The sequence below is a fragment of the Myotis daubentonii genome, chromosome 15, assembly GCF_963259705.1.
Source record: "Myotis daubentonii chromosome 15, mMyoDau2.1, whole genome shotgun sequence".
NCBI lineage: Eukaryota > Metazoa > Chordata > Mammalia > Chiroptera > Vespertilionidae > Myotis > Myotis daubentonii.
This window is the reverse complement of record NC_081854.1, coordinates 8,729,114-8,740,182: the sequence shown is the minus strand read 5'-3', so window position 1 is coordinate 8,740,182 and position 11,069 is coordinate 8,729,114.

Genomic DNA, 11,069 nt, shown 5'->3' with positions numbered 1-11,069 from the left:
TCATGGATTTGCTGGTGTGTTTATTTCTCTTGCTCATCCTCACCCAAGGACATCTTTTCTGTGGATTGTTTAGAGCAGTGGTTCTCAACCTTCTGGCCCTTTAAATGCAGTTCTTCATGCTGGGACCCAACCATAAAATTATTTCCGTTGCTACTTCATAACTGTAATGTTGCTACTGCTATGAATCGTCATGTAAATATCTGATATGCAGGGTGGCCTTAGGCGACCCCTGTGAAAGGGTCGTTCGATCGCCAAAGGGGTCGCGACCCACAGGTTGAGAACCGCTGGTTTAGAGCGTGGAAGGGAAGGAGGGAGGGGAAGAGAGAGAGAGAGAGAAATCGATGTGAGAGAGACGCATCGATTGGTTGCCTCCTACACTTGCCCCCACTGGGGCTGGCGATCGAACCTGCAACCCAGATATGTGCTCTTGACTAGGAATCGAACCTGTGACGTCGCCGTGCCTGGGCCAACGCTCTAACCACGGAGCCACGCGGGCCAGAGCTCAAGAGCTTTAAAAAAAAAAGTTATGATCAAATACACACAGCATGAAATGTGCCATCTTAGCCCCGGCCGGTGGGACTGAGTTGGTTGGAGCATCAGCCGGTACACTGAAAGGTCACGGGTTCGATTCCCAGTCAGGACGCATACTCAGGTCCCGGGTGTGAACCCCTGTGGGGGCGCATACAGGAGGCTGCCCAATGTTTCTCTCTCACATCAATGTCTCTCTCTCTCTTCCTAAAGTCAATAAAAGCATATCCTCAGGCGAGGATTAAAAATAATATGATCAGCCCAGCTGGTGTGGCTCAGAGACAGAGCTGGTTCAATTCCCCGTCAGGCACATGCCCAGGTTGTGGGCTCCATCCCCAGTAGGGGGTGTGCAGGAGGCAGCTGATCAATGATTCTCTCTCATCATTGATGTTTCATATATATTATTGATTCTTTACAGAGAGGAAGGGAGAGAGATAGAGAGTTAGAAACATCGATGAGAGAGAAACATCGATCAGCTGCCTCCTGCACACTCCCTACTGGGGATGTGCCCACAACCCAGGTACATGCCCTTGACCGGAATCGAACCTGGGACCCTTCAGACCGCAAGCCGATGCTCTAGCCACTGAGCCAAACCGGTTTTGGCTGATGTTTCTTCTATCTCTCCCTCTCCCTTCCTCTCTGAAATCAATAAAAATATGGTTTTTTTTAAAAAAAAAAACGGACTCAAAAACATTGCTTAGTTAGTGAGTTAGTTAATCCTCACCGAAGGATATTTTTAAATTGATTTTTAAAAAAAATACATTTTATTGATTTTTTACAGAGAGGAAGGGAGAGGGAGAGAGAGTTAGAAACATCGATGAGAGAGAAACATCGATCAGCTGCCTCCTGCACACCCCCTACTCGGTATGTGCCCGCAACCAAGGTACATGCCCTTGACCGGGATCGAACCCGGGACCCCTCAGTCCGCAGGCTGACGCTCTATCCACTGAGCCAAACCAGTTAGGGCTAAATTGATTTTTAGAAAGAGTGGAAGGGAGTGGGAGAGAGAGCGAAACATCGATGTGAGAGAGACACACTGATGCCTCCCGCATTTGCCCAGACCATGGCCTGGAATTGAGCCTGCAACCGAGGTACCTGCCCTTGACCTGAATCGAACCGGGGGACCCTTCACTCCGCAGGCCGACGCTCTCTCCCCTGAGCCAAACCGGCGAGGACCCCCCCTCGCCCTTTTGCAGGCGGGTACCCAGTTTTCCCAGCACCGTTTGTTGAAAAGATGATGATGAAATCTCCTCATGTGGGAAGAGCTTCTGTGTATGGACACAGCTATTCACAGCTATTTGTTTTCGGGGTAATGATTAATTAACTTCTAAACCGTCAACTTTCCTCTGATCACTCACTGACTCATTCCACGGCTAAAAATAGCAAGCCACGAATTTCACAATCCTAGATTCCCCCAAACACTTGAACATTGATTGTAGGTTTAATCAATGAACTTTTAACAGTCTGGTGTCACAGACTCCTCTACAGGTGCCTTGAGTGGAGGGATTAGGAAGCACAGATTGCCGGTCGTAAACGCAGTCACGGGGACGTGAGGCACCGCGTCGGACACACGGTCACTCATGTTGTAAGGACTGTGAATGGCATCAGAGGGCACGTATCAGGGTGATCACCTCATAGGTCATACAAATGTCTGATAACTACAGCATCTACCTAAAATTAGAATAATCTTGTATGTCAACTGTAATTGGAAGAAAAAAAAAACTTGAGCCCTATTGGCTCAATGCATAGAGCATCGGCCTGCGGACCGAAGGGTCCCAGGTTTGATTCCGGCCAAGGGCACATGCCCGGGTTGCGGGCTCGATCCCCAGCAGGGGGCATGCAGAAGGCAGCCAATCAATGATTCTCTTTTATCATTGATGTTTCTATCTCTCTCTCTCCCTCTTCCTTCCTCTCTGAAATCAATAAAGAAATATATTTGCCGAAACCGGTTTGGCTCAGTGGATAGAGCGTCGGCCTGCGGACCGAAGGGTCCCAGGTTCGATTCCGGTCAAGGGCATGTACCTGGGTTGGGGGCATATCCCCAGTAGGAGATGTGCAGGAGGCAGCTGATCGATGTTTCTCTCTCATCGATGTTTCTAGCTCTCTATCTCTCTCCCTTCCTCTCTGTAAAAAATCAATAAAATATATTTTTTAAAAAAAGAAATATATTTAAAAAAACAACAAGAGTCCCTTTAAAAAAACACACAAAACTTGAAAACAATACCAGTACACGGAGAGACAGTGCCTTGAATAGAAGAAAACCAGTAATATAATCTTTTTTAACAATATATATTTTATTGATTTTTTACAGAGAGGAAGAGAGAGGGATAGAGAGTTAGAAACATCAATGAGAGAGAAACATTGATCAGCTGCCTTTTGCACACCTCCTACCGGGGATGTGCCCGCAACCAAGGTATGTGCCCTTGGCCGGAATCGAACCTGGGACCTTTCAGTCCGCAGGCCGACACTCTATCCACTGAGCCAAACCAGTTAGGGCAATATAATCTTTTCTAAAAAATATATTTTTATTGACTTCAGAGAGGAAGGGAGAGGGAGAGAGAGAGAAACATCAATGATGAGAGAGAATCATTGATCGGCTGCCTCCTGCACGCCCCCTACTGGGGATGGAGCCCACAACCTGGGCATGTGCCCTGACCGAGAATTGAACCGGGACCTCCTGGTTCATAGGTAGACACTCAACCACTGAGCCATGTCGGTCTGGCCAGTAATATAATGTTGATCTTTTTTTTTTTTTTTAATGTTTTTATTGATTTTCTGGGAGAGAGAAAGGGCGAAGAGAGAAACATGGACGTGAGAGCACAAACGTCGATGGATCAGCTGCCTCCTGCACACCCCGTGCGGGAAGGAGGCTGCCCCCAGGCATGCGTCCTGACCAGGAATCGAACCGCAACCTTGCGGGGCCTGGGAGGACACCCCCCCCGCCCCAACCGAGCCACACCGGCTGGAGCCTGCTTCTTCCTCTTCCCTGGGATCTTTCTCACCCAGAACAGAGTTCTTTTAGGGAAGATTTGTCTTAGGAGTTAGGCTTTGCTCATCCACCAGGTGAGGTGAGGTTTGCAGTTTGATGGTTGAAGGTTCGTCCCTGGGTCCCTCCCAAGGGGAGTCTCACCCAGTTCCAGGAGGAGACCCGTTGTTGTTGTTGTTTTAATATATTTTATCGATTTTTTACAGAGAGGAACGGAGCGGGATGGAGAGTTAGAAACATCGATCAGCTGCCTCTTGCACACCCCCTACTGGGGATGTGCCCGCAACCAAGGCCCATGCCCTTGATGGGAATCGAACCTGGGACCCTTCAGTCTGCAGGCCGACGCTCTCTCCACTGAGCCAAACCGGTCAGGGCTGTTGTTGATTTTTGTGTGTGTTCCGCGCTCCCCCGCCCACCCCCCCTTTAAACAGTCTCATGATCACATGACTTAGGAAGTTGATTCTGACGACCCTGAGTTATCTCATATCTGTTTTCTCAGTGTCCGATCTTTTTTTTTTTTTTTTCCAGCGTCCTATCTTTATAGCAGGGCCTGGAGAACGTGTCCTAAGCGTCATGCTTTTATTGCATGTGTCGGGGTGCCCTTGGGGTTAATAAAACTCCATAGGTTTCCCGTGTACAGTTCTATCCTACGTCACCTGCCCAGAGTCACCTCACTTCCCCACCCCGGGTGGCCAGGTCGCTCAGCAGCTGTCTGCTCCGGGGTCTGCTCTGCAGAACGGTGGGAAGGGCGAGGCTAGGGCGCACCCAGGCCGGGCATGGCCCCTGCCTGTTCAGGGGAGGCTGTTGCTTTCTTTTCAGCGTGAGGCTCGCCTTCAGACTCTGCGGCCCCCTTTGCCGGCCAACGAGAGGGGAGAGGGATGGGGAGGCCCGTCAGGAGCCCGGGAGGCAGGCGGTGGGACACAAGGCCTTCTTTCCGCCTCCCGTCCAGCCTGCGCCTGGCCAGCAGCCACTGCTCGCTCAGCCCTGCGCCCCCTTGGGCAGAGGCACCGTCCCCAGACACCAGGCCGCCCTGGGAGTCAGCGCTGCCCGAGTCCCACGGGGGAAGGTCTGAGTTCTGCCCTGCGGGCCGGTCCTCCCAGGGCCTGCGGGCCACAGGGGTGTGAGCTGTTCCTGGTGACGGCTGCCTCCACCAGCCCAGGAATCGCCATGGCGCCCTGGCCCCGCGGCTCTGTTGGTTGGGTGTCGTCAGGGCACTAAGTTGAGGGTTAGGTCTCTGGTCAGGGCACATAAGGGAGGCAACTGATGGATGTTACTCTCTCTCTCTCTCTCTCCCTCTCAAAATCAATAAAAACATATGTTCGGGTGAGGGTTAGAAAAAGAAGAATTGAGTCCTGACCGGTTTGGCTCAGTGGATGGAGAATCGGCCTGCGGGATAAAGGGTCCCAGGTTCAATCCTGGTCAGGGGCGTGTACCTTGGTTGCGGGCACATCCCCAGTGGGGAGTGTGCTGGAGGCAGCTTGAATCGATGTTTCTCTCTCATCGATGTTTCTAACTCTCTATCCCTCTCCCTTCCTCTCTGTAAAAAATCAATGAAATATATTTTAAAAAATAAAAGATAAACACACTCAAATGTCTAAAGACATTTTTTAAAGGATCAGAAATGAGAGAAACCAAGGCATTATTGAAAGACGATGCAACAACAACAACAAAAAAGACGATGCAGGTTTTGAAAAGAACAAAATAGAACTTCTAGCAGGAATGAAACACACATGGGAATGAAATCGTCTCTGAAATGACAAAGTCATCGGAAGAGCTGAACGGCAGATTAGAAACAGCTGAAGGGAGAGTCCAGGAACTGGAAGACAGATCTCAGTGTCTTTCCCAGGAGGCCACCCAGAGAGACAAGTCGCTGAAAAATGGAAGAAGAAATTCAGAGGCAGGAAATAGCATGAAAAGTTGCAATAAACTTCCGGAAGAAAACATAGAGCAGAGGGGAGAGGTAACCTTCATAGCTGAGGCTGGCCGGTTTGGCTCAGTGGATAGAGCATCGGCCTACAGACTAAAAGGTCCCAGGTTCGATTCAGGTGAGGGGCACATGCCCGGGTTGCAGGCTCGATCACCAGTAAGGCGGGGGGGGGGGAGGTCGTGCAGGAGGCAGCCGATCAATGATTCTCATCATTGTTGTTTCTATCTCTCTCTCCCTTTCCCTTCCTCTCTGAAATCAATAAATACCCTATATAATAAAAGCATAATATGCAAATCAACCGAACAGCTGAACAGTGGAACGACCATCCGGACAACCACCCGGATGACCATCCAGACATCCATGCTATGGCACCCACTGGCGCCAGGCGGGTCAGGGGCATTGTGGGCAACAATTTGGCAACATCTATAACAGTGTAAATGAATCCTTTGGCCTAGCCATCCTATTTTGTGGGACTTAGTGTATCTGTACACACCCCTATATATTAGGTCTATACACACACACACATATTAGGTATATGTACCTTTATATATCTCCATATCTATTTATGTATATGTTTTTATGTATTGATTTGAGAGAGAGAGAGGGAGACATCAGTTTGTTGTTCCACTTATTGATGCGTTCATTGGTCGATTCCTATATGTGCCCTGACTGGGGATCGAACCTGCAACCTTGATGTATTGGGAGAGGGCGCTCTAACCAACTGAGCTACCTGGCCAGGGCTTATCTATAGAGATATAAAAGGCTAATATGCAAAGTGTCCCTTTGGGAGTTTGATGGGGAGTTTGATCACTCACTATGACATGTGCTGACCACCAGGGGGCGGCGCGGAATGAAGGAAGGCCCGGGCCGGCAGCCGGAAGGCCCCGATTGGCCCTGATCGCAAACCAGGCCTAGGGACGCTACCCGTGCACGGATTTCGTGCACTAGGCTTCTAGTTGGTGTATATTGAAAACCGTGAATTTATAATGCTATATCCAATTCAAGTCCAACACCTCTAACTTGCTCCCTTTCCATACTTATCCCCCCCCCCCTTCTCCGGACTTGAGGAATCTGACATCCATTTTCCTTAAATTGCTTCTTTTTTTAATATACTTTATTGATTTTTTACAGAGAGGAAGGTAGAGAGATAGAGAGTTAGAAACATCAATGAGAGAGAAACATCGATCAGCTGCCTCCTGCACATCTCCTACTGGGGATGTGCCCGCAACCCAGGTACATGCCCTTGACCAGAATCGAACCTGTGACCCCTCAGTCCGCAGGCCGACGCTCCATCCACTGAGCCAAACCGGCTTCAGCAAATTGCTTCTTTGATCAATTCCCCTGTGTGTCCCCCATCCCCTCCTCCGCCCTCTCCCAGGCCCTCCTCGCCCAGCGTGGGTTTCCACTCCCCTCTCCCACTTGGGAGCTTCCCTCTGTGCTCAGCTGCCGTGTGAGTGGACGCCCTCCACACCCCTCTACGGTCCCGACCCCCCTTCGGGGCCACGGTCCCACCCCTTCCCCGAGCTGGCCTGGCCTCCTCTGCCCAAGGGCCTCTGGACTGTATTGTTCAGGAAGAGAAGGAAGGGGAAGAGGGAGAGTGTGTGATCCTATGTCGTGCATTTAAACGTATCAGTGCTCTTGTGTGTTCGTTTGGTTTGGGGTTTTTTTGAGCCTCCTGTGGGGGTTTTTTTTTAATGGCTTTTGGATTCTGAGTTCAAAAGCTTCTCTCCACACCCAGGTTGTAAAGGAACTTTCTAGTGTTTACTTCTCACTCTTTTATGGTGTCACATGTTCCACTGAAATCTTTGATCCGTGTGGAGTTCAATCAGCGCCTTATTTCCCCCCTATTCCTTCCTTCTATTGAGCGGGTAGGGTTTATTTTCCTTTTTTGGTATTTATTCTCTTTATCAAAGTTACATGGGCACACAGTAAAGTCACCAAGTGCTACGTGTTCAGTTTAAACTTCTACATCCTGTCCCTCCGGCCATTGATCCCTGTATGAGATAACCACTGAGGCAAATACACTCTGAAATACCCGTGGCTTCCACCACGGAGTTTTGTGGGTTTTTTAAATATTTTATTGATTTTTTACAGAGAGGAAGGGAGAGGGATAGAGAGTTAGAAATATCAATGAGAGAGAAACATTGATCAGCTGCCTCCTGTACACCCCCTACTGGGGACGTGCCCGAAACCGAGGTACATGCCCTTGACCGGAATAGAACCTGGGACCCTTCAGTCCACAGGCCGATGCTCTATCCACTGAGCCAAACCGGTCAGGGCCACCACGGAGTTTTATTTCTCCTTCGTGTGAAGTCCAGTTGGCAGAGGGGCAGAGGGGCAGGAACCCGGGCTGATGGCAGCTGTGCTGTCTTAACACGCGACTTCCAAATTCTCCCTGGGGGTGGCAACCGGACTCCAAGATGAACCCCAACAATCCCCACCTGCTAATAGCCACTTGCTGCCTCGTCCTCTCCCACAGTGCACGCAGGTTGGTCTGTGTGACCCGTAGCATATAGAAGAGGCGATGGGGTATTACCTCTTAGAGTAAGTTATAAAGGCTATGGCTGGCCCTAGCTGGTTTGGCTCAATGGATAGAGCGTCGGCCTGCGGATTGAGGAGTCTCAGGTTCGATTCCAATCAAGGGCACATGCCTGGGTTGCGGGCTCGATCCCCAGTCGGGGGCATGCAGGAGGCAGCCGATCAATGATTCTCATCCTTGGTGTTTCTATCTCTCCTCTCTTCCTCTCTGAAATCAATAAAAATATATTTTTTTAAAAGACTATGGCTGCCTCTCTCTCTCTCTCTCTCTCTCTCTCTCTCTCTCTCTCTCTCTCTCTCTCTCTCTTGCTATGGGAGAGACTAGCTACTGTGTCATGACGATGCCCAAACCACCTATGGGGAGGCCAACTGGCAGCCAGCAAGGAACTGAGGCCTCCAGCCAGGTGAGTGAAGCCAGGTGAGTGAAGCCAGGTGGGTGAAGCCAGGTGGGTGAAGCCAGGTGAGTGAAGCCAGGTGAGTGAAGCCAGGTGAGTGAAGCCAGGTGGGTGAAGCCAGGTGAGTGAACTGGGAAAGAAACCCTTTAGCCCAGTGGTTCTCAACCTTGGCTGTTTCTTTGTTACTAATGTTGTGGCCCCACCCCATCACAAAGGAACAGAATTTCTGGAGGACGAGGCTCAGAAATCAGGATTTAAAAAAGATTCTCAGGTGACTCTCATGTGCAGCCAAAGAACCACTGCTTTAGCCCGTTGAGCCTCCAGGCGGTTGCGGTCCTGGTTACGCTTGCCTGAGCCTCATGAGGAAGCCGGAGGCAGAACCACCTGGCGAAGCCGCTCTGGATCCAGACCCTCAGGAACCATGGGAGAGAGTCCACGTTTGTCATGGGAAGCTGTGAGGATCTGGGGGGTGACTTGTTACGCGGCAGTCGATAGCTAATACGCCGGCATCCACGTCCCATGAGCAGGTGGAGAAGGGAGAACCAGACGACACTGGGGCCAGTTCCCTCTGCTCCTGTCTCAGTCACACCCACTTCCAGTGTCTGGGGTTGTTGGCAGCCCCAATGGTCCAGAGCTCCCAGGGCCAGCTGGTCCCCGACCGTGTCCCAGGCACAACCGTCCTATTTAATCCTCCCAACGAGCCTATGAGTGAGGTGCTGTTAATATCTCCATTTTATAGATGGGGAAACTGAGGCCCAGAGAGGGAGTCACTTCGCCCAAATCCACACAGCTACACAACAGAGGAGGGAGGGCCTTCTCAGATATATGATTTGCAAGTATTTTTTTAAAAATATATTTTATTGATTCTTTACAGAGAGGAAGGGAGAGGGACAGAGAGTCAGAAACATCGATGACAGAGAAACATCGATCAGCTGCCTCCTGCACACCCCCCACTGGGGATGTGCTCGAAACCAAGGTACATGCCCTTGACCAGAATCGAACCTGGGAACTTTCAGTCCGCAGGCCGACGCTCTATCCACTGAGCCAAACTGGTCAGGGCCAAATATTTTTTTTCTTCTTTAAGAAATCCCTTAAATAGTTCTTGTCATACTGATTTGGTGGTGATGAACCCTTTTAGCTCTATCTTTTCTGAAAGCCTCAATTTAATCGTGTTTTTTTTTTTTTTTAAATTTCACAAAGAGGAAGGGAGAGGGATAGAGAGTTAGAAACATTGATGGGAGAGAAACATCCATCAGCTGCCTCTTGCACGCCCCCTATTGGGGATCAAGCCCGAAATCAAGTTACATGCCCTTGACCAGAATCGAACCCAGGACCCTTCAGTTCACCGGCCAAAGCTCTATCCACGGAGCCAAACCCGTCAGGGCCTCAATTTAATCTTTTCTTTTAAATATGTTTTTATTTATTTCAGAGAGGAAGGGAGAGAGAAACATCAATGAGAGGGAATTATTGATTGGCTGCCTCTCGCACGCCCCCTACTGGGGACTGAGCCCGCAACCCAGGCCTGTGCCCTTGACCTGAATTGAACCTGGGACCCTTCAGTCCACAGGACGACATCCACTGAGCCAAACCGGCTAGGGCTCAATTTGATCTTATTGTTTTTTCTTTTAACAAGGAAGTTAAGTACATAAGTGAATGCTTTTTATCACCACTATTTTTATATGATACTAGGTGTTCTTGAATAGAACAGAATTGATTTTATTAATATTCTTGGTCATTCATTAGCTTAGAATTGGTACTTAGCATTCACAATTAGTTAGACTAATCTGATTGTTTGGGGACTTATTATGGATAAGTTTTTGGTGGTGTTGTGGTTTTTTTTAGAAACCAATAAAAATGTTCACATCTCAATGCTATATTGTTGAACTTGATTAGCAAAATTAAAACGTTTAGATTCAGAAAATCAAATTTGCAAAGTTTCTTTCGTACATGAACCCAAATATATTTCTGTGAATTTTTCAGGATCCTGATTACTAAATTAAATGGAAATTCACATTTTGGTTCTTGCCACTTAGGCACAGTTATTATTTCAAGTGAAGAACTTCCTGAAGCATGAATCTGGCTTGAAATATGTTGAAGAAAGTCAATTTTCTGAATCCATGAAGTCCCCTAAGTATTGAATAATTAAATGCATCCCATCTTTACAGATATCCATCTTCGCACACAACTGGACAACTTTTTGGAGAAAGCTAAAACATGACAAGGCAAACTCAGTTCTCAAAAATAAGAGCAATTTGCCCTAACCGGTTTGGCTCAGTGGATAGAGCGTCGGCCTGCGGACTGAAGGGTCCCGGGTTCGATTCCGGTCAAGGGCATGTACCTTGGTTGCGGACACATTCCCAGTAGGAGAAGTGCAGGAGGCAGCTGATCGATGTTTCTCTCTCATTGATGTTTCTGACTCTCTATCCCTCTCCCTTCCTCTCTGTAAAAAAATCAATAAAAAAACGTAGATATAAAAAAAATAAGAGCAATTTTAAGCGCTTTCTACACTCCCCGCCTGGTCCCAAGCACTTTACATGTAAATCATTTTACCCTGGTTGGCCTTGGTGGGTGGGCCCTGTTTTCTTTATTTTAAAAACGAGAAAATGGAGGCTCAGAGCCGTGAACGCACTTCCCCAAGGTCAGTTACTAGGAAATTCTTTTGGTGAGAGTTGATCTCTAACTAGGCAATGTAAGA